This window comes from Neoarius graeffei, chromosome 19, assembly GCF_027579695.1.
Source record: "Neoarius graeffei isolate fNeoGra1 chromosome 19, fNeoGra1.pri, whole genome shotgun sequence".
NCBI classification, from domain to species: Eukaryota; Metazoa; Chordata; class Actinopteri; order Siluriformes; family Ariidae; genus Neoarius; species Neoarius graeffei.
The window spans coordinates 500,473-526,200 of record NC_083587.1 but is presented as its reverse complement, the minus strand read 5'-3'; the positions used below and the strand labels follow the sequence as shown (position 1 = coordinate 526,200).

General features: G+C 41.8%; 1 protein-coding gene and 1 non-coding gene across 2 annotated transcripts in view; one reads left to right on the top strand and one right to left on the bottom strand.

Moving 5' to 3' along the window:
* The window catches only part of LOC132867733 (histone H1-like), a 276,764-nt gene that overhangs the window by 29,184 nt on the left and 221,852 nt on the right, over positions 1-25,728 (top strand). The window lies entirely within an intron of this gene.
* On the bottom strand, positions 18,781-18,852 carry trnaw-cca (transfer RNA tryptophan (anticodon CCA)). The gene has a single exon. It is a non-coding gene; the product is annotated as a tRNA-Trp (tRNA).

The following is a 25,728-nucleotide window of genomic DNA, read 5'->3' as shown; positions in this document are numbered from 1 at the left end:
TTTGATTATCTGACGCAGTTTGTTAAAGACATCTCTGATCTGCTTTGCAATGGGGTAACATTTGGAGGTAGAAAGCTGAGGGTGGCCATTTCATCCTTCATTTGTGATGCTCCTGCTCGAGCATTTGTAAAACAAATTAAATGCCATAATGGGTACTCCGGATGCGATAAATGCCATCAGACTGGTATTTGGCAGAAAAAAATGACTTATCCTGAGACTGATGTTAGGCTAAGGTCAGACGAGGAGTTTGAAAATATGGTAGATGAGGACCACCACATCAACAGAAGTCCTCTGACGGGTCTGGTGAAAATGGTGTCTGCCTTCCCAATAGATTATATGCATTTATGTTGCCTTGGCGTTATGAAAAAGTTGATACATTTTTGGATGAGGGGGGAAAAACTCTACAAGGCAGCCTACAAGAGCCATTAAAGCCATCTCTGAAAAGTTAATACAGCTTCGTCCCTATACTCCAGCTGAATTTGCACGGAAACCCCGTGAACTCGCCGAAATTGATAGGTGGAAAGCGGCAGAGCTGCGCCAGTTTATGATTTACAGTGGGCCATTAGTTCTGAGGGACATTCTTCCACAAGATCTCTATGAAAACTTCATGTTGTTTTCTGTGGCAATGTTTTTGCTACTCACACCAAGCATTTCTGAAAGTATGGTTTGTTTTTCCGAAAAATTGTTAATGGCTTTTGTAAAGCATTTTGGAGAGGTGTATGGTAAAGATGAGATTGTGTTTAGCGTACATCAAACAATACATCTGACACATGAGTACCACCAGTATGGTTCCCTAGACAACATCTCATCCTTTCCTTACGAGAATTATTTGGGTAAACTAAAAAAAAATGCTACACAAGCCATCTCAACCTTTACAACAGGTTGTCAAACGCCTTTCAGAGGAGCCAGTTTGTTTATTTCCACCACCACCTACACAACCACAGTTGTTACACCCACACCAGGAGGGCCCATTACCCCAACACTTAAGTTCTGGCCAGCAATTTAAAAAAGTGCATTTCAATGATTTCTGTTTTTCTTCAAAGCAGGGCGATGATTGCCTAGTGATTAAAAATGAAATCGTAATGGTGAAAAACATAATTAAACATGGTGACTCTGTCTTTGTGGTTTACATGAAATTCAAGAGGAGGGAGTCATATTTCCACTATCCTTGCCCCTCCACAAGCATTGGCTGCTACAGAGTATTTGGCATAGGCAGCTGCCTTAACGTTGACCGGCTTGAGGTTGTCCAGGGCAAATGTGTGTTGTTCCCAGATGGAGAGACCTTTGTGGCAATCCCTCTTCGTCACCATTCGTAAACCTATATGGGAAGAAAAAAAAAAAAACACACAAAAAAACCCCCCCACACACACAAAGAAACACATCTTTGCTTATGCATTAGAAGGAATCTGGACAGTTGGAGTACTCCAGCTGGATGGCAGGCACTAACTATCCTTTCCATGGAGTACTTTTTTTTATTTTTTTTATTATAGATGGCACAGATTTGGAAAGTTGTGGAATTCCAAGACCGGAGTGCAGCAGTTGTGCCATCCAGCTGGGTGGTAGATGTTGACGGAGAAGTGGGATGCAACTGGCCACCCTTTGGCGGAAACAAAGCTGTGAAGGCCGCCATGAACTGCACCCCCCCGGGACAAGGATGGCGATTCCATCAAAAAATAAGGGTGCTGGCAACCTGTGGTGAGCTGCATAGCTACTTCATTAAACCAATGACAATACTTCAATACTGCATTAAGCCAATTTCATTAAGACTGCCTTCCCTTTCAGGCACCTTTGCCAAAGCAAGACGTTACCTGACCCGATCGCTTGAGGAAGGCTGCCTTACAGCAGACCTGCAATCGGATGATGGTGAGATGGGGCCAAGGAAAAGACGGTAAAAGTGTTTTCTTTTTTAAATCACAACTTGCAGTTATAAGTTCAATTATGGTTTCGTTTGTGTTTTGAGCTGTGTCAGTAAGGTCCTGGTTTTATTTTAAAGACCAAACAAAAGGTATTTGGAGGAGGACAGCGAGGAGGAGGCAGGACCAAGCCGTAGGGGGAGGAGGCCACCATCTATTGACGCCACTCAGCTGGACAGCGAGTGGCAATTCCCCTCCCTTAATGAAGGTGACTATCTGTACCACTTGTTGTTGTTGTTCTACTAAAGACCTAGAAGTTGTCTGAAATAATAATGCTTTCATTTCCGTCTTCAGACACCCAGCCAGGCCTGTTTCTTCACAGACAGCCATTAACTCATGGTAACTATGCATTTCCTTTATTTATGCCAGAAATTAAAATACCAATGAGTAAGTGAAGATATGTTTTGATCAACTGACTGCTTACTATTTTTCAGATTCACCGTCGTCAGAAACCCTGCCAGGCCCTTTCATTCACAGCCAGCCACTAACCCATGGTAACTATGCATTGCCTTGATTTATGCCATAAACGACTAAAAAAACAAAACAAAACAACAAACAAATATCTATGTAGATGCGTTTTGATCAACTGACTATACAATTTTTCAGATCCACCCCAGCCACGTCACCGCTTCCATGGTAAGTCAAAGAGGAAATCAATCAATCAACATGAAAATTGTGAATTTAGAACAGAAATTAAATTAAGGTGCACCTTGAAGTGAACTAAATTGTACTCTCTGATATTTCAGCCACACCTCTGCCATCGCAACAGGGGAACAATCAGTTGCTGCGTGGTGAGTCCACAACTGTAATCACTGGTCATAAATGACCAGCAATGTGAAATAAAAGTCCTAATGTTTGGTGTTACTTAACAGACATGGGCATCAGCACCGTCATTGCTCTCCTTGGCCAGCTGAGGGAGGAAAACTGACTGCTTACTATTTTTCAGATTCACTGTCTTCAGAAACCCCGCCAGGCCCTTTCCTTCACAGCCAGCCACTAACCCATGGTAACTATGCATTGCCTTTATTTATGCCAAAAACGACAAAAAAACAACAAAACGACAAACAAATATCTATGTAGATGCATTTTGATCAACTGACTATACAATTTTTCAGATTCACCCCAGCCACATCACCGCTTCCATTAAGTCAAAGAGGAAATCAATCAATCAACATGAAAATTGTGAATTTAGAACAGAAATTAAATTAAGGCACACCTTGAAGTGAACTAAATTGTACTCTCTGATATTTCAGCCACACCTCTGCCATCGCAACAGGGGAACAATCAGTTGCTGCATGGTGAGTCCACAACTGTAATCACTGGTCATAAATGACCAGCAATGTGAAATAAAAGTCCTAATGTTTGGTGTTACTTAACAGACATGGGCATCAACACAGTCATCGCTCTCCTTGGCCAGCTGAGGGAGGAAAACAGGGAGCTGAAGGAGGAAGTAGGAAGGCTGGCGCAAGAGGTCAGGGCCCTAAGGAGAGAGATGGGGAGACAAGACACACCCCAGACATCGCCCCTAATCAAGCTCCCACTCTCCACCATGGAGGAGTTTTTGGCAGCAGAGGCCCTGGTGAAGGAAGATGCCAAACAAAAGCAGCTAATGGTACTTATTGAGTCTTACCTTTCCTTTCCAGTCATCTGCAACACCTGCAAAAAGAAACACAAATACTTAATATCATTGTGAATCAATGAAACAATGATAAACACTGAATACTTTCTCATTATTGTCTTCATGCTACATTTTATTCTATCAGGTGTCTACCTTAGCCCTTTGTGGAGGAACCGACATAGGGGTCACAGTGAGGCGGATGCTGCGTAGCCTCCTGGTCAACAGCTTGGCCAGCCAATTTAACTGGGCTGGAAAGGGGGAAAAAACTGCGTTTAAGGACACCAAGATCCATGATGTCCTGTTTGGTAGGTTATGCATGTGCACAAAGCTGTAAAAGAGGGTAAAATAGTAAGCTGTCGCAAGTACTTGCACACTACTTCTAAACGTTCTTTGATAACGCCTTCACTAACTGTAACATTACAATTATAACGACAATGACAAACATATTGTGAAAGATGCAAAGGATTAAAAAGGATTAAGAAACTCACCAGGCGCCTTACTCAGAAAAAGCAGGTGTGCAGGCAAGTCCAGGGAGGCTGACTGAGTGACGAACGGTCCGGTAGTGGCATTTCTATTTCCACTTTGTGTCAATGGGGAAATTAAAATGTTTTTTTTTTTTAATCCCGTTTAAATTGTCACAAGATTCACATCTATGGTTTCTGATTTTTACATATATTTTCTGTACTAGTACCATTACTTGCCACCTACCACTAGAGTGTGACGTGCATAGTCTTAACAACTCAAACTTTAACAATTATCACCATGCAAAATCTCAATGTTGTTTTGTTCTTTTTCTTTCAGATGCTCTACAGAAGCAGCTGCCAGGGAGCACACACGCTACTTTTAATGACGCAATCAAGAAGTGGCTTAAGTATGCGCCAGAGAGAGAGGGAGGGATGAGGAGACGTGAGGTAGGGTGGCATTTAGAAACCCATAGCCTACTGCTGACTTTCTTTATCAATGCTGCATCAAATTAATTTTGGTTATGTTTTTCTGTTTCCATGTACAGGTGTCTGCGCCGCAGGAGGAATATAGGCCACAATTATAAATTATAAATAAATCATAAAATGTTTCTAAGAACTTGTTCAAGTGTGTTCTGTTCCTTATAAATGTTAAAAGTTATGCCTCATTAGATAGCTTGACAAACATTAGGAGAGGTGCATTGTTGCATGCATTTTTATATCCTGTTGTACATTAAACAGGACGTAGCCTACGCACATTGATATAAATTAAGTTTCACTTTCATGGTTGAAGTATGCATGTGTGTGTTCATCCTAGGCAAGAGCCCCGATGCTTTATTGTTAGCTAGTTTAATTTAGCCTGTTTTGCTTAATTTGTAGCCTTCCTGTTGTACATAAAACAGGAAGTAAAGTTGGATGAATTAAACTATAAATCGACCGAAATCCGTAGTTGAATAAAGGGTGAAAGGGGGTCTATTCTCTGTCGGCCACCATCCACTTTTCAACGTCGTTTCAATGCAAACTCGTATGAGCAAAGCGGTGTTGAATCAACGCCGGTGATCCACGATGATTCGACGGCGTATGGTCGAAGAACGTGCCGATGATTCCCCGTCGAATCAACGCCCTTTTGCTATCTTTGTATTTTGCTTTCTAGTGAAGGCCCAATATTGCCAAAAAAATCATTGAACTCATCACAAAGTTCTTCTTTATTTTCGATACACTCAAAAAAAAACATTGGATTTACTTAACCGAGTTATGGCAACCGGTCCCACGACACTGTGTTAATTTAGATGTATTGAATACAGTTATGTTGAGTTTTTCAACACATAACTGTTTTCAATACATCTAAGTTAACACAGTTTCATTGGACCGGTTGCCATAACTCGGTTAAGTAAATCCAATGTTTTATTTTTTTGAGTGTAGTTTTATTTCCAATTTGAATTTTGTTTGGACCGGGTGTTTTTATTTTGTCACGATTTAAGATGTCATTTATCATTCTCCATGTTTGTTTTATATTAGAAGCGGCTTCAGTAAACTTTCTGTGATAGTATTCTTTCTTTGCAGTTCTAAGGAGATGATTTAGCTGATTTCGGTACTTTTTGTAGACACTGTGGTTAAGAGGTGTAGGGTTCTTGACGTACTTAGCATAAAGTTTGTTTTTTCTGCGTATTGATTTTAATATTCCGCTACTTAACCAAGTTTTTTTTTTGAGAATGGTTGAAAATTTTTGCATTTTTCTTAGGAAAACATTTTTCATATAAAGATCCGTACGTTTCAAGAAACTGATTGTAAGCTTTCTCTGTGTCCGCCTCGCTATGTATGTTGTCCCAAACTATACCTGATAGGGATTCTGTAAATTTCTTAATGTTTGTCATGTTAATGAGACGGTAAGATATTTTGTCTGTCTTCCTAGTTGGTTCCACTAAATCAGATATAAGGAATATCGGAAAGTGATCCGATATATCTGTTACCATAATCCCAGCCGTGTAGTCAATGTTAAGTGTGTTTGTGTATATGTTATCAGTTAAGGTAGCAGAGTGTGGGGTAATCCTGGTGGGCTTGTATACAAGAGGGAAAAAGGAGTTAGAGAAAATGTTATTAATGTGATCAGTAGTAGGGGAATGTGAGGTTTTAAGTAAGTCTGTTATAGTCTCCAAGAATGTAGCAAGTACTCTTTTCTTTGTTGATGTTATTCAGGCGTTCTGTCAATTGGTTATTAAATTGTTGAATGTCTGTATTAGGAGGACGGTATAATGACGGCTAATGACGATTTTTTCCCCTCATTACCATTTGAAAACAGTTCAACAAAAATACGCTGTGTGCCCGATTCATCGATTACAAATTCCAAGTCGTTTCTTTCTATATAAGATAAATTATTTCTTATGTATAGAGAACCCCCCCACCTACCTTGTTCAGTCTACAGTGATGAATGCTTTTATACCCGGGTATGTTATAATTGTGGATTGTATTTTCAGTTAGCCAAGACTCTGAGAACAATTACTGAGAACCTATGTTTTATAGAGTATAGGTATTCATTGAGCTCTTCAAAGTGGCATGAAAGGCTCCTGACATTTAAATGAAACATAGAGAGAGAATTGCTTTTTCTTGATTTGCATGTATTGATGAATGAGTCAGTGTTGTAATACTGTGTGGTGCTCTTAGAAGAACTACGGTATAGTAGTTATTAAAGAAATTTAAATCTGGGTCGAGAGATGAAAAGTGTGATTCATAAACATTTTCATTTAAGGCAAAGGGGTTAAAAACTAGGGTACTTAAGTCACTGTTACTTATTTGTGAAGGTAGAGATGGCTGTTTTTCAGTAGTGGAGATCATGAGGTTTGATTACCGGTGATGACTTAGTCGAGTCTGGTTTCTTCATGTGTTGTCCCTCCTTGGTGTGTCTCTCGATGGGTGCACGACCAGCCGATCGTACCGTAAGTATGCCACGTTTTCTCTCTCTCTTGCTGCCCGCATTTCCAGGAGGAGTTCTTTCCTCTTTTGGCATACTGCTTCCGAAAAGTCTTCGTTGATGTAGATGTTCGATCCTTTGAGGTACTTTGCTCTCTGCATGATGGCTTCTTTGTCTTTGTATCGGAGAAGTTTCACAACAATGGGTCGTGGCCGGCCGTCTTCCTGGAATTTTCCATTACGATGAGAACGTTCGATTTCAATCTTAAGTGGGTCGAGCTTGAGTTTGTCCTTGAGGATTTCTCTGACTTTCTGTTCACATCTGTACCAGTTCTCTTGTTTGTTGTCAGGGACGCTGTCGATCAGAATGTTATTACGACGAGACTGGTTCTCCAAGTAATCGGATATATGAAGGATCGTGTTGATGTCAGCTCCTAGATGATCTATTTTCATCTCAACTTCCTTGATATTGTGGCTCTGGTCATGTTGTTTTGGTTTGCTTGGATTTCCGCCTGGGAGAATTGTAGACTGTCCTTTATTTCCTGCACCTCACGGATGAGACTGTCCATTCTTTTGTTGTTAGTATCCATTACTGTTGCGATGAAAGACTGAAAGGTGGATTGTTGTCTCATCAACAGGTCCTCATATTTTGCCCTTTGTTGATCTAGCATTTCTTTCAGGGTACCAAGAGTGACTACGTCCTCATCTTTAGTTGTTTTTGTCCTTGAGTAGGCATGGCATCGATGGTATGTGGGAATTTAGAGATCACACAATTCCCACCTGGGTAGATCTAATTAGCAGACTCCGATGTAAATTTGGCGGGAGTGGGGATGGACACACCATGCCACGGGGGCTCCTTTTAAGCCCGCTACGATTAAGCCGCGTGAAACAGAAGTGTAGACAACTCGCTGCCGGGCTCGCCAGGCCGATCACTAGTTGTTGGGACAAAACTGGCTTCAAGTCACTTCAAATTGCAAATGACAGTTTGAAGACAATCTCCGTGGTCATAGAATGTCCAACTTACAAGGATGTCTTGTTAGTTTAAGTAAAAGTTGTAAAAATTTGCCTTTTTTTGCTGATAGTTACGGAGTTGTAAAAACCGGCGTCTTTAACCTCTGGCGCATGCGCACTCCTCAATGTAGTGAGTAAAATCAATAGGAAAATAATTGAAAAGAAATATAGATACTTGAAAACAACACTAAAATAGAGATATAAGTATTTAAATACTGTAATAGTGTAACAGCAGATGTAAGTTCCTTCGTATGTTTGTAAAGGACATAAACTAGGATATGTATATCATGACGAATCAAAACTGTGTTTTACAATTTATAATTCTGCACAGTCATCATTTAAAAGTATACAATACAGAATTGTAAACTACCTTGGTTAAAATGACAGAAATTATGATGCGCTTTATATAAAATACATTTAAAATACTTGTATCAACTACAAATATACTTAAAATAGTGACAAGTTGTGAATATACAGCATGTGAGTGATATCTGTGATGGTCTGCTGTCATTGCCAGCTGCCAAAAAGCAGCAGTGCATTCACAGTGTGTTCAGAAAAGGTCTACACATAGATGAGGCTAGATTGTGCCAGCTAAAGCAAGCTTCTGTCAGCTGCATAATTAAAGCACATTTCTTCTGTTCACTAATATGTTTCTCTGCATTTAACACTCATCACAATACCCACAAATGTTTTCACACTTTCCAGACACTTGGAAAATAAAGAACTGAATAGTCTAGAGAGGGGTTCTCAAACATTTGCGATCTGGGCCCCCCTGACTGTACCAAGCGTACTTTGATCACCCCCCACCCCCGACTGTACACTCAAAAAAAACCCCATTGGATTTACTTAACCGAGTTATGGCAACCGGTCCCACGAAACTGTGTTAATTTAGATGTATTGAATACAGTTATGTTGAGTTATTCAAAACATAACTGTATTCAATACATCTAAATTAACACAGTTTCATGGGACCGGATGCCATAACTCAGTTAAGTAAATCCAATGTTTTATTTTTTTGAGTGTAGCAAGAAGAAGAAACCTTTATACATCATATGCACACTTCAAGCACAGTGAAATTCATCCTCTGCATTTAACCCATCTGAAGCAGTGAACACACGCACACACTCAGAGCAGTGGGCAGCCACACCAGAGCACCCGGGGAGCAGTCAGGGGTCAGGTACCATGCTCAAGGGCACCTCAGCCCAAGGCCGCCCCATGTCAACCTAACTGCATGTCTTTGGATTGTGGGGGAAACCAGAGCACCCGGAGGAAACCCACGCAGACACGGGGAGAACATGCAAACTCCACACAGAAAAGCCCTCGCTGGCTGCTGGGTTCGAACCCAGAACCTTCTTGCTGTGAGGTGACCGTGCTAACCACTCACAACTGTGCCGCCCAAGTGTACTTTGAGCCCATCCCCCCCCCCAAAAAGATAGATCAGCTATTATTATTATTGGGCTGTTTTTTATTGCCGTGTATTATTGTATTATTACAATGTTAGACAACAGTCTGAGACTGAAAATGTTCAATTTTGCCCTGTAGGTACAGTCCGTCAAGGAACAACAGCAGCCCGTCTCTTTAAGAAACTACATTTCCCATCAGCCAACTTCCACGTTGACCTACGTCACGCATGGGCATGATCATCTACGTCACTTCCTCTACAATTCTATAAGCAACTGAACAACGCTTCCTTCTTTCTCTTTTCCATCTGGACTTCAATCCATCTGGACACAGAGAGATCCGCTCGGCCGAGCAAACTAGATTAAACATCTTTTTGTCTAGAATCAGTTTCGCGCTGTTTCTTTTACTTACCTTTGGCCACGATAGACTCGAGAATTGTGCGATTTTGACTCAACTTGAATATAACCGGTTTCATCTGTTCCTCATCAGCACGTGCAAAACTGCAGCCCAAGTGGTTTTTAGTCTGAAGACAAAGAAGCGGCTGGACCTCTTCAATAAAGCTGTGCACCTTGTTTCTACAGAGATTTTTCTTCCCACGAGCAATGAAATTTCTCAAAGAATTCTCTGTTTTTCACAGATTTTCTTCTCAGGAGCTCCTGTGAAAGTCACCTTCTCCAAAAATTCTCAGCCCTCTGCAGAAGGGCGAAATACGGAAGTAAGACTTGGCATTCTTTTGGGCATAGTAATAAAGCTAGTCTCAGGAATTTTGATTTATTGAGGTAGTGTGAATTTTAAACTCAGGAACGGTTTGTGTACACTGTATGATTGTTCGATTTTGATTTAATCTCTCAATTGTTTAATTGATAGGTTGTGCATGCCTCTTTTCCCTCTCTAACACTCTAATTTCATTCTTATACATATATCGACCTCATCAAGATTTCAGGAGATTTAATAATACTATAAAGCTATTGGGTTAGCTTTCTAGGGAAGCCTTTTGTCCCCAGGGACCAGGCTTCAACAGGTGGTCACACACACACTAGGCCTCATACACACTTTAGCTAGCAAACCAAAGCTAACTCTCTTTGTTCTGTAAGGAAACACATGGTGACCCCTCCCCCCTCCTTAGGTTCTTTTTCACCAGGTCTTTTGTCTCAACTTTAGATGATATTCTAAGTCCTGATTCAATTCAACCTTTATAGCGCACTCCCCCGTGCCCACATTCAACTCCACATATATCACGGATGACCATTTGAATGTATTTTAATTGTTAACATTTAATTGTTGTTATCACACATACACACACGCTCACACACAACCACGTGGCCACTAGGCCTCAAAAGCACATGTTAGCTAGCCTTCCTTTGTCTAGATAGCACACAGAGCTAATCCTTTGGCTTACACACACTCACACACACACACACTGCTAAAGATTTCATCTGCTGTTATTCAATTTTATCTTTGTTATAATAAATTCCATTATCATTGAAACTGTGTGTGTTTGTTTGCTGTTCCGATATTTCTGGAAGTCGCCCAAATCTCAAAAGAATTCTAAGGTGTATATGAATACTATTAGCTGCAGCTTGGTAAGTGACCATAATAATTTGGAATATACCATATTTTAGCTGTTTGGTAATTTATTATTAAGCACCAAAATTAATGGTATTAATTAATGAGACTGATTCAATTTAAATGATTCAATTTAAATGATTCAAATTAAATGATTCAATGGGATTGATTCAATTTAATTATTAATGATTGATCACTTAACACCAATCTACATACACATAAACATAATACACCTACAGCCCTATATCCTTTTAAAAATTAATGGATCCAGACGCGGTTCTGGATCACCTCCAAAATTTAAGTTCTTCATTGGGCCAAGATACGTATCTCATAAAATTTTCATGAAAATCCGTCTGTACATTTTGTTCTGCAAAGTTGCTAACAAATACATGAACGAACAAACACACTCTACCAGAGTACCAGAGGTAGTGTTAACAAACATCTTAGTGTGACATATGAGCCTACTTTGTTTGGCAGAGTTCTCAAATTCTCAGCTCAATTTTAGTTAAATACAGCCTCAGGTCATCCTCAATCTGTGCATGATTGCGGTACTTAGTTTTGAGTGTGGTCAGTTTTGAAAAGCCTGCATCACACAAGTATGTTGACACAAAAGGTAGGAGAATTTTTAAGGCAATGTCACAGAGCTGGGGGTACTCCTGCATCAGTGTTACCCAGAAGGATGTAAGAGAACAGGTGCTAAAAAGGTGCTTCAGCCTGCTGTCACTCTTCAGCTCATTAAGCTGCTATTGCATTTTCAGTGACAAATCGTTTGCGGTGGAAACGAATGAGTCCCGAACCCATGAAAATGACCGGTAGTCCTTGAAATAAGAAACTAACTGCTGCTCAAAGGGCATATTCTGGACCAATTTCGTGTTTTTTATATGAAAGCATGCCCCTTTACACACTCATCCAGAAGGGTAATTTTGCACAAGGCCATCTGTCAACAGCAGAAAAAAAAAATAACAAAACGCACCTGGAAAAATCCCAAGGGAGTCTGGAGCCAGATTCATGACGTTATCTGTGGAAGCACAAGCAGGATGCGCGAGCTTTGCATGGTTTAAGTGCACAGACTGTGTAGACCAAGCACTCCCATTTCTCTCTCATTGTCCGGTCTTTTGTAAAACGATGAGTACTAAGCCCATCAAGATTGGTGTTGCTACACCCTCCTACGATACATCTGTTAACCATTTTAATAATTACGCTATAACGTTGAAGAAATTTGCAGAAAACCACCAGGTCATTTTCTCATAAACAAACCAGCGCTGACGTAGGATTCAGAGGGAGGTGTCCCACAGATGGCATCACGAAAATCAGTATTTGCCAGGAAATTCAAATGCCAAGTTTTTTCAGAGGCGGACCAATTTGCCTCAAATGGCTTGATTTCAACTGAATTTTTCTGGCATTGTGCAAGGTAAAAAAATTGCAGAGAATGCAGAATGTTACAGATATTTGACCAAAGTTTAATATAAAATAGGAGAATTACATTGATCTTGCTCCTGAATTTACCTGTGATATGCACTTTAAGCTCAGACAGGTGATCTGCAGCTGATTGAAATATAGAGGAGAAGTCACTGCTGCATGCCTCAGTGATGAAGTCTGTGAGGCTGGGAAACATCACAATTTCAGACAATTATGCAGTCATGCCACAGGACAAGTTTTTGGATGAAAGTTTCCACTTTGTCAGCAAGGACCAAAATATTGGAATCTCGGCCTTGCAAAGACAGATTCAAACTATTCAGTCTGTCAAATATGTTGACCAAATATGACAAGGAAGCTAGCCACAGGGAATTATGGAGGTGCTTGGCCAGTTCCGAATTGGGCTGCGGATACAGAAACCTCCCCGCGGTGCAGCCTGGGAAACGCTGGCTGAATGAGATGGAAGGACCCAGCAGGACGTTCTAATCTGATACTGCCTACTGGCAGTATCAGATTAGAACGTCCTGCTGGGTCCTTCCATCTCCATCTTAGGCCAATCTCTGTATACTTACCTACACAATCAAACGATGAAGACACATGCTAAATCCCGACAGCCCACAAGCACCTGCCCCTCACCGGGCCTGCACTGTCAATCATCTCAACCAACATCAAAGGTTTCTCCAGATGCAAGGCAGACATACTGGCAACAATGGCCAACCGTTTTGATATACTGTGCATGCAGGAAACCCACATCGGCCCTGCACAACATCGACCTGTCATCCCTGGAATGAAACTGGTTGCAGAGATCCAACACAGACAGCACAGATCAGCCGTTTTCAGCTGACCAAACCTCAAGATTGAGGAAGTCTGTACCCACACCACAGAGGGGCATATGGAAACCATCACAGTTGCCCTCCCAAATGTCTCTGTTACATCTGTGTACAATCCACCCCCAACCCCCTTTATTCACACAGAACTACCAGAAAGATGCAAAAGGAGATTCCACATCAGCGACTTCAATGCCCACAGCACATCATGGGGCTATGAGAGCAACAACCAAGATGGAGCTGAAACCTGGCTTGAGTCTAAACACCTGACACTAATCCACAATGCCAAACTATCCAAGTATTTCCACAGCACCAGATGGAAATGGGGATATAACCCAGACCTTGCCTGTGTGAGCAGCAAAATCACTTCCAGAAGTGTGAAGGAAGTCCTGGATCCCATCCCTCATACCCAGCACCGACCAATTACCATCAAAGTCAGATCTGCACTCCAAGCAACAACCATCCCTACCTGCAGAAGGTTTAACCTACGGAAAGCTGACAGGTTGTCATTCCAAAAGGAGATTGATCACTCCATAGCCAACATCACATGTTTATCAAGATATCGCAAGACTCCATTAACATCTCACCAACATATCTCAAGACTCTGTTTACAAACCCCGATTCCAAAAATGTTGGGACAAAGTACAAATTGTAAATAAAAACAGAATGCAATAATTTACAAATCTCAAAAACTGATATTGTATTCACAATAGAACATAGACAACATATCAAATGTCAAAAGTGAGACATTTTGAAATTTCATGCCAAATATTGGCTCATTTCAAATTTCATGACAGCAACACATCTCAAAAAAGTTGGGACAGGGGCAATAAGAGGCTGGAAAAGTTAAAGGTACAAAAAAGGAACAGCTGGAGGACCAAATTGCAACTCATTAGGTCAATTGGCAATAGGTCATTAACATGACTGGGTATAAAAAGAGCATCTTGGAGTGGCAGCGGCTCTCAGAAGTAAAGATGGCAAGAGGATCACCAATCCCCCTAATTCTGCACTGACAAATAATGGAGCAATATCAGAAAGGAGTTCGACAGTGTAAAATTGCAAAGAGTTTGAACATATCATCATCTACAGTGCATAATATCATCAAAAGATTCAGAGAATCTGGAAGAATCTCTGTGCGTAAGGGTCAAGGCCGGAAAACCATACTGGGTGCCTGTGATCTTCGGGCCCTTAGACGGCACTGCATCACATACAGGCATGCTTCTGTATTGGAAATCACAAAATGGGCTCAGGAATATTTCCAGAGAACATTATCTGTGAACACAATTCACCGAAAGGTATTGACTGAAAGGTATATCCAGGTTCTAGAACAACATATGCTCCCATCCAGACGACGTCTCTTTCAGGGAAGACCTTGCATTTTCCAACATGACAATGCCAAACCATATACTGCATCAATTACAGCATCATGGCTGCGTAGAAGAAGGGTCCGGGTACTGAACTGGCCAGCCTGCAGTCCAGATCTTTCACCTATAGAAAACATTTGGTGCATCATAAAATGGAAGATACGACAAAAAAGACCTAAGGCAGTTGAGCAACTAGAATCCTACATTAGACAAGAATGGGTTAACATTCCTATCCCTGAACTTGAGGAGCTTGTCTCCTCAGTCTCCAGATGTTTACAGACTGTTGTAAAGAGAAAAGGGGATGTCTCACAGTGGTAAACATGGCCTTGTCCCAACTTTTTTGAGATGTGGTGTTGTCATGAAAGTTAAAATCACCTAATTTTTCTCTTTAAATGATACATTTTCTCAGTTTAAACATGTGATATGTCATCTATGTTCTATTCTAAATAAAACATGGAATTTTGAAACTTCCACATCATTGCATTCCGTTTTATTTACAATTTGTACTTTGTCCCAACTTTTTTGGAATCGGTGTTGTATATATAATAATCTCCTTCTCACCCCCAGCGGGGGGTGGTATCCATGTCATCCTCAAGCTCGGGTCCTCTACCAGAGGCCTGGGAGTTTGAGGGTTCTGCGCAGTATCTTCGATGTTCCTAGGACTGCGCTCTTCTGGACTGAGGCTTCAGATGTTGTTCCTGGGATTTGCTGGAGCCACTCTCCCAGTTTGGGGGTTACTGCCCCAAGTGCCCCCACTACCATGGGGACCACGCAACCCTTGACCTTTCACATCCATTCCAGCTGCTCTTTCAACCCTTGATACTTCTCAAGTTTCTCATGTTCCTTCTTCCTGATGTTGGCGTCAGCTGGGATCACTACATCTATCACCACCACCCTCTTCTGCTCTTTGTCCACCACCACTATGTCCGGTTGGTTAGCCAGGATCTGTTTGTCAGTCTGGAAGCTGAAGTCCCACAGAACCTTGGCCCTGTTGTTCTCAGCCACCTTATGTGGTATGGCCCATTGGGACTTGGGTACTTCAATTCCATACTGGTTGCAGATGTTCCTGTATACTATCCCAGCCACTTGGTTGTGCCTCTCCATGTATGCTGATCCAGCTAGCATCTTACACCCTGCTACTATGTGCTGGACTGTTTCAGGGGCTTCTTTGCACAGTCTGCATCTTGGGTCTAATCTACTCTGGTAGATCCTGGGCTCTATGGCTCTTGTGCTTATGGCCTGTTCTTGTGCTGCCATGATTAGTGCCTCTGTGCTGTCTGTCAGTCCTGCATTATCCAGCCACTGGTAGGATTTCTTGATATCAGCAACTTCCTCTATCTGACGGTGGTACATGCCATGTAGGTGTTTGTCCCTCCAGGTTGTCTGTTCCTCCTCCTCTGCACTCTCACCAGGGTTCTGCTGCCTGAGACATTCACTTAGCAGTTCATCCTTTGGGGCCATCTTTCTGATGTATTCTCGGATTTTCGATGTTTCATCCTGGACTGTGGTCTTGATGCTCACTAGCCCTCGGCCTCCCTCTTTCCGCTTAGTGTATAGTCTCAGGGTGCTGGACTTGGGGTGGAACCCTCCATGCATGGTGAGGAGCTTTCTAGTCTTGATATCTGTGGCTTCTATCTCCTCCTTTGGCCAGTTTATGATACCAGCGGGGTATCTGATGACTGGTAGTGCGTACATGTTGATGGCTCAGACCTTGTTCTTATCATTCAGCTGACTTTTCAGGACCTGCCTTACTCTCTGGAGGTATTTGGCTGTGGTTGACTTCCTTGTGGCCTCTTCATGGTTTCCATTAGCCTGTGGGATGCCAAGGTACTTGTAGCTGTCTTGGATATCACCTATGTTGCCCTCTGGTAGGTCAATCCCCTCAGTCTGGATCATCTTGCCTCTCTTTGAGACCATCCGGCCACACTTGTCCAATCCGAATGACATCCCTATGTCATCGCTGTAGATCCGGGTGGTGTGGATCAGCGAGTCTATTTCTCGCTCGTTCCTGGCATACAGCTTGATGTCATCCATGTAGAGCAGGTGGCTGATTGTTGCCCCACTACGGAATCGGTACCCGTAGCCGCTCTTCGTGATGATCTGACTGAGGGGTTTCGGCCTATGCAGAACAGCAGTGGTGATAGCACATCTCCTTGGTATATGCTGCACTTGATGTTGACTTGGGCAATGGGTTTTGAGTTGGCCTCTAGGGTTGTCTTCCACATTTCCATTGAGTTCTGGATGAAGGTCCTTAGGTTCCTGTTGATCTTATACAGTTTTATATATATATATATATATATATATATATATATATATATATATATATATATATATATGAAATAAAGTCAATATTTCCTGTGAACAGTTAAGCGTAGAGCATCTGATGATCTTAGTACTTGGTCACTGGTGCTGCATTGGAGTGGAAGATAGGATGGCTAGTCCAAAGAATACAGCACTTTATTTGCAAGGCACATTAGATGATAGTCCCTTCAGTCTTCAGTAGGAAGCCATTTTAACTGGATTATGTCCCTGACATTGGCATAATGCCGAAGACCAAATCCAGCAGTCACTAGCTGCACTCGTTCTAGTCTCTGAATCAAATAGGCAGGAATAGGGTGGTACACAACATTGCTGTAGTCAAGTTTATGGAGGATAAGGCATTCTTAGAGTTGTTTCCTCACCGAAAAAGGGGTGATATTATTCAGCTTGCGTAGCACTGAACGGGTAGCATAACATGATGCAGTTACCTTGTTGACATGATCTGTCCATAAAAGGTGCTGGTGAACATGTGTTCCTTGGAGCTTCATTTGCTGTAGTTGTTCAAGCTCTCTACCATTGGAAAACAGTTTGTTGTCAATGTCATGTAGTCCATGTACTCGCGATATCTGCTGCATAGAGAAAAGCATGCATTTGTTTTTTTCTGCGTTTAACACAAGATTTGAGTCTGAAGACCAGTCACTTTGCTTGTCAATAGCTCCCTGCATCTCTTCATAACATTGATTTAAGGAAGATGGTTTACAATGTGAGTAGATGGTGGTGTGGCCAGCATATTGATGAGACGTCACTGTCCGGGGGAGCCTGGAGGAGAGGTCATTGACATAGAGATTAAAGAAGACAGGCCCGAGGATGGATCCTTGAGGGACACCAAATGTAACTGCAAGCTCCTCTGATCTCCAATCGTCTATTTGAATGTATTGTCGATGCTCAGAAAGATAGCTGAGAACCCACTTCAATGTTTATTTAGAAAAGCCGAACCTACGAAGTTTACAGAGAACAGTCTCGTAAGCCATGGTGTCAAAGGCCTTGCTAAAGTCGGTCATGACAGCAAACATGAGTTCCTCTTTCTTCATTGCTGTGACAATGTCATCTTGTATCGCCAACATTATTGTTGTTGCTGTATGACCCCTGTGGTACGCACTGATATTAGGCCCTAGAATTGTGATGTCTGTGAGAAAGTTAGTCATCTAGCGCAACACAAGCTTTTCGTACACCTTGGACAGCACAGGCAGGATGGAAATGGGACAAAAGTTACCTAGTTCTTTGAGTTACCTATACCATTTTCTGAAGTGAGGACATCCTTCAACAAGGCCACTGAAACCTGCATTCTGAAAGCTTCTCAAGCAGTATTTTGCAGCATTTTTTCAAGCAAGCCCAATGGACAAATTTTGGAAACATATTAAATTAGGTTGTGAAGTTATGAAAGGCACATTGGTGAAAGAGTTGTTAGCAGAGCAATCTTAGCTTTTTGCATGAGCTTGACAAAATCCTGAATGGTTATCCTAGAGATTGGAGTCCAGATTGGGGCAGATGTTACCTGCCCCAACAGGCAGGTAACATCTCTGCGGACCCATCACACCCTGGGCACAATCAGTTTAATCTTCTCGCCTCAGGGAGACGATATAGATCACTGTATGCAAAAACAACCAGACACAAGAATAGTTTTTTCCCTCAGGCTGTCTCTGTGATGAACAGCTAAAATCCAGATTCATCTATCAGTAAGATCACTTGCAAAATAGCTGCACACTCATACCATCATTCTGTGCACAGTGTATACTTTATATTTATCTATTTCATACTTGACTTACTTGGATTACTTTGCACTATGCACCTATTGCTCCATTTTTTTTGTTTGTTTGTTTGTTTTGTGTATACGCTTTTTTATCTGTTTTGTACTATGAGAGCTAAGTGAAACCGTAGTCAAATTCCTCGTGTGTGTCCACACACCTGGCAATAAAAGTGATTCTGAAAATTTCTGCATTAGACTGTGCAAAAAGCCAAAAGCATTATCTTGGCGTCTGACCTCAACGTGATTTGAACACGCAACCTTCTGATCTGGAATCAGATGCGCTACCATTGCGCCATGAGGTCTAAGCTGACATAGAATGGCCCATACCAGCAAGGTACAAAGTTGGCATCGCTCTGAACTCAAGCTTTTTCAGAGGATGAGCTCAATATGAAAGCATAACCTGGCTGGATTACCCTTCTCAATATGTTCAGGGATCTTTCCAAGATCATACAGGTCCTTCTCAAAAAATTAGCATATTGTGATAAAGTTCATTATTTTCCATAATGTAATGATAACAATTAAACTTTCATATATTTTAGATTCATTGCACACCAACTGAAATATTTCAGGTCTTTTATTGTTTTAATACTGATTATTTTGGCATACAGCTCATGAAAACCCAAAATTCCTATCTCAAAAAATTAGCATATCATGAAAAGGTACTCTAAACGAGCTATTAACCTAATCATCTGAATCAACGACTTAACTCTAAACACCTGCAAAAGATTCCTGAGGCTTTTAAAAACTCCCAGTCTGGTTCATTACTCAAAACCGCAATCATGGGTAAGACTGCCGACCTGACTGCTGTCCAGAAGGTCATCATTGACACCCTCAAGCAAGAGGGTAAGACACAGAAAGAAATCTCTGAGCGAATAGGCTGTTCCCAGAGTGCTGTATCAAGGCACCTCAGTGGGACGTCTGTGGGAAGGAAAAAGTGTGGCAGAAAACGCTGCACAACCAGAAGAGGTGACCGGACCCTGAGGAAGATTGTGGAGAATGGCCGATTCCAGACCTTGGGGGACCTGTGGAAGCAGTGGACTGAGTCTGGAGTAGAAACATCCAGAGCCACCGTGTACAGGCGTGTGCAGGAAATGGGCTACAGAGAAGCAGCACTGGACTGTTGCTCAGTGGTCCAAAGTACTTTTTTCGGATGAAAGCAAATTTTGCATGTCATTCGGAAATCAAGGTGCCAGAGTCTGGAGTAAGACTGGGGAGAAGGAAATGCCAAAATGCCTGAAGTCCAATGTCAAGTACCCACAGTCAGTGATGGTCTGGGGTGCCATGTCAGCTGCTGGTGTCGGTCCACTGTGTTTTATCAAAGGCAGGGTCAATGCAGCTAGCTATCAGGAGATTTTGGAGCACTTCATGCTTCCATCTGCTGAAAAGCTTTATGGAGATGAAGATTTCATTTTTCAGCACAACCTGGCACCTGCTCACAGTGCCAAAACCACTGGTAAATGGTTTACTGACCATGGTATTACTGTGCTCAATTGGCCTGCCAACTCTCCTTACCTCAACCCCATAGAGAATCTGTGGGGTATTGTGAAGAGGAAGTTGAGAGACACCAGACCCAACACTGTGAATGAGCTTAAGGCCGCTATTGAAGCATCCTGGGCCTCCATAACACCTCAGCAGTGCCACAGGCTGATCGCCTCCATGCCACGTCGCATTGAAGCAGTCATTTCTGCCAAAGGATTCCCGACCAAGTATTGAGTGCATAACTGAACATAATTATTTGAAGGTTGACTTTTTTTGTATTAAAAACACTTTTTTTTATTGGTCAGATGAAATATGCTAATTTTTTGAGATAGGGATTTTTGGTTTTCCTTTACTTTTTTGCCAAAATCATCAATATTAAAACAATAAAAGGCTTGAACTACTTCAGTTGTGTGTAATGAATCTAAAATATATTAAAGTCTAATGCTTATGAGTACATTACAGAAAATAATGAACTTTATCACAATATGCTAATTTTTTGAGAAGGACCTGTATAGTAGTTCTCACCTCAGTGTGTGAGGTGGTGTTTACATTAGACCGTATCCGTCTCGTTTTTGTCGCGGATGCACTGTCCGTTCACATTAAAATGCCGGGAAATGACTCCACAGGCGGAACAACTTGAATCCGCCAGGGCCCACGTATTCAACCCAGTTCGTATCTGATCCGGTGCTGTGTAAACATTGAGATATGAGGAAACGCAGTGCTGAGCTCTAGCTGACGTCATCATTGGACAACGTCACTGTGACATCCATCTTCCTGATTCGCTGGCGTTGGGATCACACACACAGCGGCTCAGTCCCGAATCACTGCTCGTGCGCTTCACTCGCGTGCTCTGTGAGCTGCGCAGGGCCAGAGTGCACACCCTCCAGAGGGCACTCGCTGTTCAGAGTGGAGTGATTTGGAGCGCAGGAGGAAGCGCTGAGCTGCACTGAGGTTTATTTACACATTTCAACTTATTTACCTCCTTCAGGCGCTTAAACTCAGTGAGAACATGAACATCACAGCCAGGTGTGTTTATCTGCTGGAGAAGGTGTTCGCTTGCCATCCTTCCACTTGCAAGTGGTGAGTGACTTGCGCATGCCCGATATGCAGTGGGATCATGTGACGTGCCGTCTAATTAGTCATGTGATTAGCGTATCCAGGTATTGGCGTTGCTGTGTGCACGCGAATCGTGTATTGGCGTTGCTTTGTGCACGCAAATCGTTTTAAAAATGTTAATCTGATGATCCGCTGATACGGTCTAATGTAAACACCACCTGAGTATATTCTGTGGACAACTTTTGCTCAACTTAAGCACTCATCATCCAATGTGACAAGCCCAAGGTGTCAACTAACTTTCAGTTAACTTCACATTTTATATGAATCCTTATTGTCACCATTTGTGTCACATGATGGGCAATCAGTGGAAAAGTTGGTTTTTGAGGGTGCCCTGTTTTGAGGGTTCAAAGGAAAGGTATATTACAACATTTTTGAATGTGACAAACACCAGATGGTATGAGCAGGGCATTAATTGAATCAGAGGAACCTGTTGAAAATGTGTGTCCAAAGTCCTGACATGCTTTGACTCTTACAGAAACAGAAAAGCGGAGCCTGGAAAGCTCAGTCAGGAGCGCATCAGTGTTTTAATCTGATGGTCCAATGATGAATTCTGTCTTTGTCAGAGGAACAGACTTGCTTTTCAGTCAATTGGTCTCCTTATTCCCAAAAGACAAGTATGGTTGAAAATGGTGTTGCTTGTTAAAGGAGTCCAATACCATGACAAGAAAGGGTTCCTTGAACCAAGATAAGACTTTAGAATGACTGTTTTAAAGCAGACTCATGATTGTAACCTTTTCCAAGTGACCTGATGGTCAATCTTCTTCATGTTCGGAAAGAAAATATGTCCTATGGTTCAGGACAGCTCACCTTACAGCCTGCACAGCTCAGTTGATAGGACTAAGGTTCAACATTCTTTGAGTTAACTATATCATTTTGCAGGTTAAACAAGTACTTTTTTATCATTATTTGTGCCAGATGATGGGCAATCATTTGGAAAAGGTGACAGAGCGCTGAGATATACAGAGACAACATGATAACTTGTTGGCAAGAACCTTTTGAACTGAAGTCCTGCTGGTAACATTTTCCAAGTGACCTGATGGTCAAAATTCTTCATGTTCTAAAAAAAAATACATGCCTTATGGTTCAAATACAGCTCACCTTTGAAGCTCAGTAGATAGGACCAAGGTTCAACATTCTTTGAGTTACCTATACCATTTTCTGAAGTGAGGACATTTTTCAACAAGGCCACTGAAACCTGTGTTCTGAAAGCTAACTCTGACAAAGCTTGAAGCTTCTGCTCACAGTCTGACCATGGGCTATGACCAGCAACCCTTTGAGAGAGGGAAAATTTTCTTACAGATAACATCTGTATGATATGTATGTGCGTGTGTGTGTGAGAGGGACTTTGCTGTGTGGTGCAACAGGAACCATCTGCAGCTCAACACCTTGAAGACCAAGGAGCTGGTCATTGACTTTGGGAGTTCCAGACCAAGGTCACGCCCAGTTCTGATCAAGGGAGTTGAGGTGGAGGCTGTGGATTCCTACAAGTACCTCGAGCTGTGGCTGGACAGCAAGCTGGACTGGACTTGCAACACCAATCACTTACACAGGAAAGGACAGAGATACTTCCTTAGGAGGCTGCAGTCCTTTAACATCTGCAGGAAACTCCTGTGGATGTTCTATCAGTCTGTGGTCGCCAGTGTCCTGTTTTACACTGTGGTGTGCTGGGGGGCAGCACATCCAAGAAGGACACATCCAGGCTGGACAAACTGATCAGGCACGCCAGCTCTGTGGTCTGCATGAAGCTGGACTCTCTGGTGACGGTGGCATTGGACTATGGACAAACTATTGAACATCATGGACGATGCCAGTCACCCTCTGCACACCATCATCAGCAACCAGAGGAGCCTGTTCAGTGACAGAATGCTCCTTCCCAAGGGCAGGACAAACAGACTTAAAAACTCCTTTGTCCCTCACACCATCAGACTGTACAACTCCTCTCTGGGGGGGAGGAGGGGTAACAGGAGGACAGAGGATGGGAAGGAGCAGTAGCCTAGCCTAACAATAAGCAATACTGGACAATGTGCAATATAATGTGCATATCTTATTCTTTTTATATTTGTATGTGTAAATACTTAATTTAATTTAATTTAATTTATCTAGAAGTTTTTTCTCTATTTTCTATTCTCTCTTTATCCTGTAATGATGCTGCTGGAATCTTAATTTCCCTAAGGGAACCCTCCCAAAGGGATCAATAAAGTTCTATCTAATCTAATCTAATCTAATCTAATCTAATCTAATCTAATCTAATCTAATCTAATCTAATCTAATCTAATCTAATCTAATCTAATCTAATCTAATCTAATCTCCACTCAGTCCTGCATGCTTTTGGTCATGATATCACTCCTGCAGCCCCTTAGAAATGGGACAGTGTAAAGTTGTTTTAAACTCGAATAAAAATCAAACCTGTGCATGGATGTGAACTTTTCCATGGAGAAATCAGCTGAGTGGAGCAAGATATATCATGTCTTATTATGGATGAGAAGATTCTAAGTTTGGATGGCATGGCTCTCCTTTATCCCATGCAATGTTCTGGATAATACATTTACTAACCACAACAAAGTTGTAACTGCGAGCCACACAACTAAATAAAATAAAAATTGACAGTTACTTTTCTGGAAAACTCCTGGATTCTCCTGGGTGTAAAGGTGGCTTTTAAACTTTAACGCTGTCCCATATGGTCTAGTGGTCAGGATTCCTGATTTTCACTCAGGTGGGATGGGTTCAACTTCTGGTATGAGAATGTGTCTTTGTTGTGTCACCCTAGTTGCAAGTCATGCGACCTTGAGTGAAATCCTCATTTCATAGGCTCTCACTTTTATCAGTCCTTTTTTTGCCAGGTGTCATGATGGGACAAGAAGTCTAATGACAGAGCAGAAGATTCCAGGATTGACTTCTGGCTTACTCAGCTTCCCCAACAACACGCATGCATCGGGCCGATGTTGGCCTAAGATTGTATAGGAATACTCTTAAATAATTTGATCGTACAATGATCGGCCAGAGAGCGGAGCCAGTTTTTTTCACCCCTGCTCCCATCTACGTCAGCTTTTGATTGGCCCAAAATCGAGAAGTACCCTACACATTCATTGGGCTAGTGTTGGCCTCAGATCAGCTATAATTAGATCATGACATCGGCTATGGGGCGAAGATTATACTTTTTTTTTATTTTTGTGTTCATCCCTGAATCCCATCTACATCAGTTTTTGATTGGCCCCGGGGCATTTCCGAGAATGCGCTGTCTATTGTAGTTCCCCAAACACTAAAGTATAATGTCATATTGCATAAAAATTCTTCCCGTTTCCCGTTTAACAAAAATGCACCATCTGATGTTATTTTTTACATACCGACAATCTCAATGGGGACACTTTTATTTCAAATAACTGTGCAGACACCCGCTGTCTTCTGTGGCAAAATAGCTTAACTATTTATTAGTGCTGTACATTGCCTGCCCGCTGCTGCTGGCGTCAGAATGAACTCTAGACACTTTGGAATGCAATTCACAGAAATATGTTCATGCATCTTGGGGACTTTCACTATATAACGTAAACATCTCATAACATGTTATTATCTTTGGATGGGTATCAAATGACTAACCTATTTATTTACATATGTTCCCGGTCCCTAATCGACAATGAGAGAACATATTCCTAAACGTGTGCACATCCTCTAAACTTGGAATACCCCATGCATCTTCTCTACCACTGTGTGTCAGCATGCATGTGCGAGATCTTCTTCGGGTCTTACAGTAAGCGGTTGGCAGCCAGCAGCCTTCAATGCATTTGACTGAGTGAGAGCAGCGTACTCAGCCAACCATTTTTTTTTCAGGTACATAAGTCACTTTGGTGTTTTATCACTTTGGTGTTAAATGAAAGGAGGTAGCATTAATAAACTTAGAAATGTAGTAGTATGCTGGTAGTTATGAGCCGGTGTGCAATACGTTAAAACGCTAAAGTTTGCCCGGCCTCGTTAAAGGGCTAGTTCCAATGACTGTATACAATACAGTCTATGGCTAGTTCAGTTAGCTATCTAGCTAATTTCTGTCTGGAAAATTATTCCCATAAGCAGTCGGTTAACATGACATTGATAGTAAATCAGTACTTTATACTTTTACACTGCAACTTAATGCAGTAGTCAGCTATTTTCTGTTGGGAAACGTTTGTAAACGTGCCTTAAGTTTGTTGATAGCTAAGGTATCCACCACAAGGCGGGAAGTCTAGTCTGAGCAGGTTGCTCCATGGTCTGTGGCCGAATTGAAGCATGGCAGGCAGAGTAGATTACCAAACTTATGTATTTTCATACTAACAACACTTTGTTTCACTTTATTGGTGTGTGTTATTAATACTGCTCATGTGTAGAAATTAGCGCCGTGTTTGGTAGTGACTTGTTTTCATCATACCAGTAATGGTGTATTTCTTTTGTACATGTTTTGGTTTGTATTATTAATATGGATCACGTTTGGAAATTATCGCCATGTTGTATAGTTTATAACATTTAAAATATGTTATATTTCTTAACTGCATTGTTACCTTCGGTGGGAAACATGACATTTGTTTATCATCACCATAGCAACACCACTCTACCAT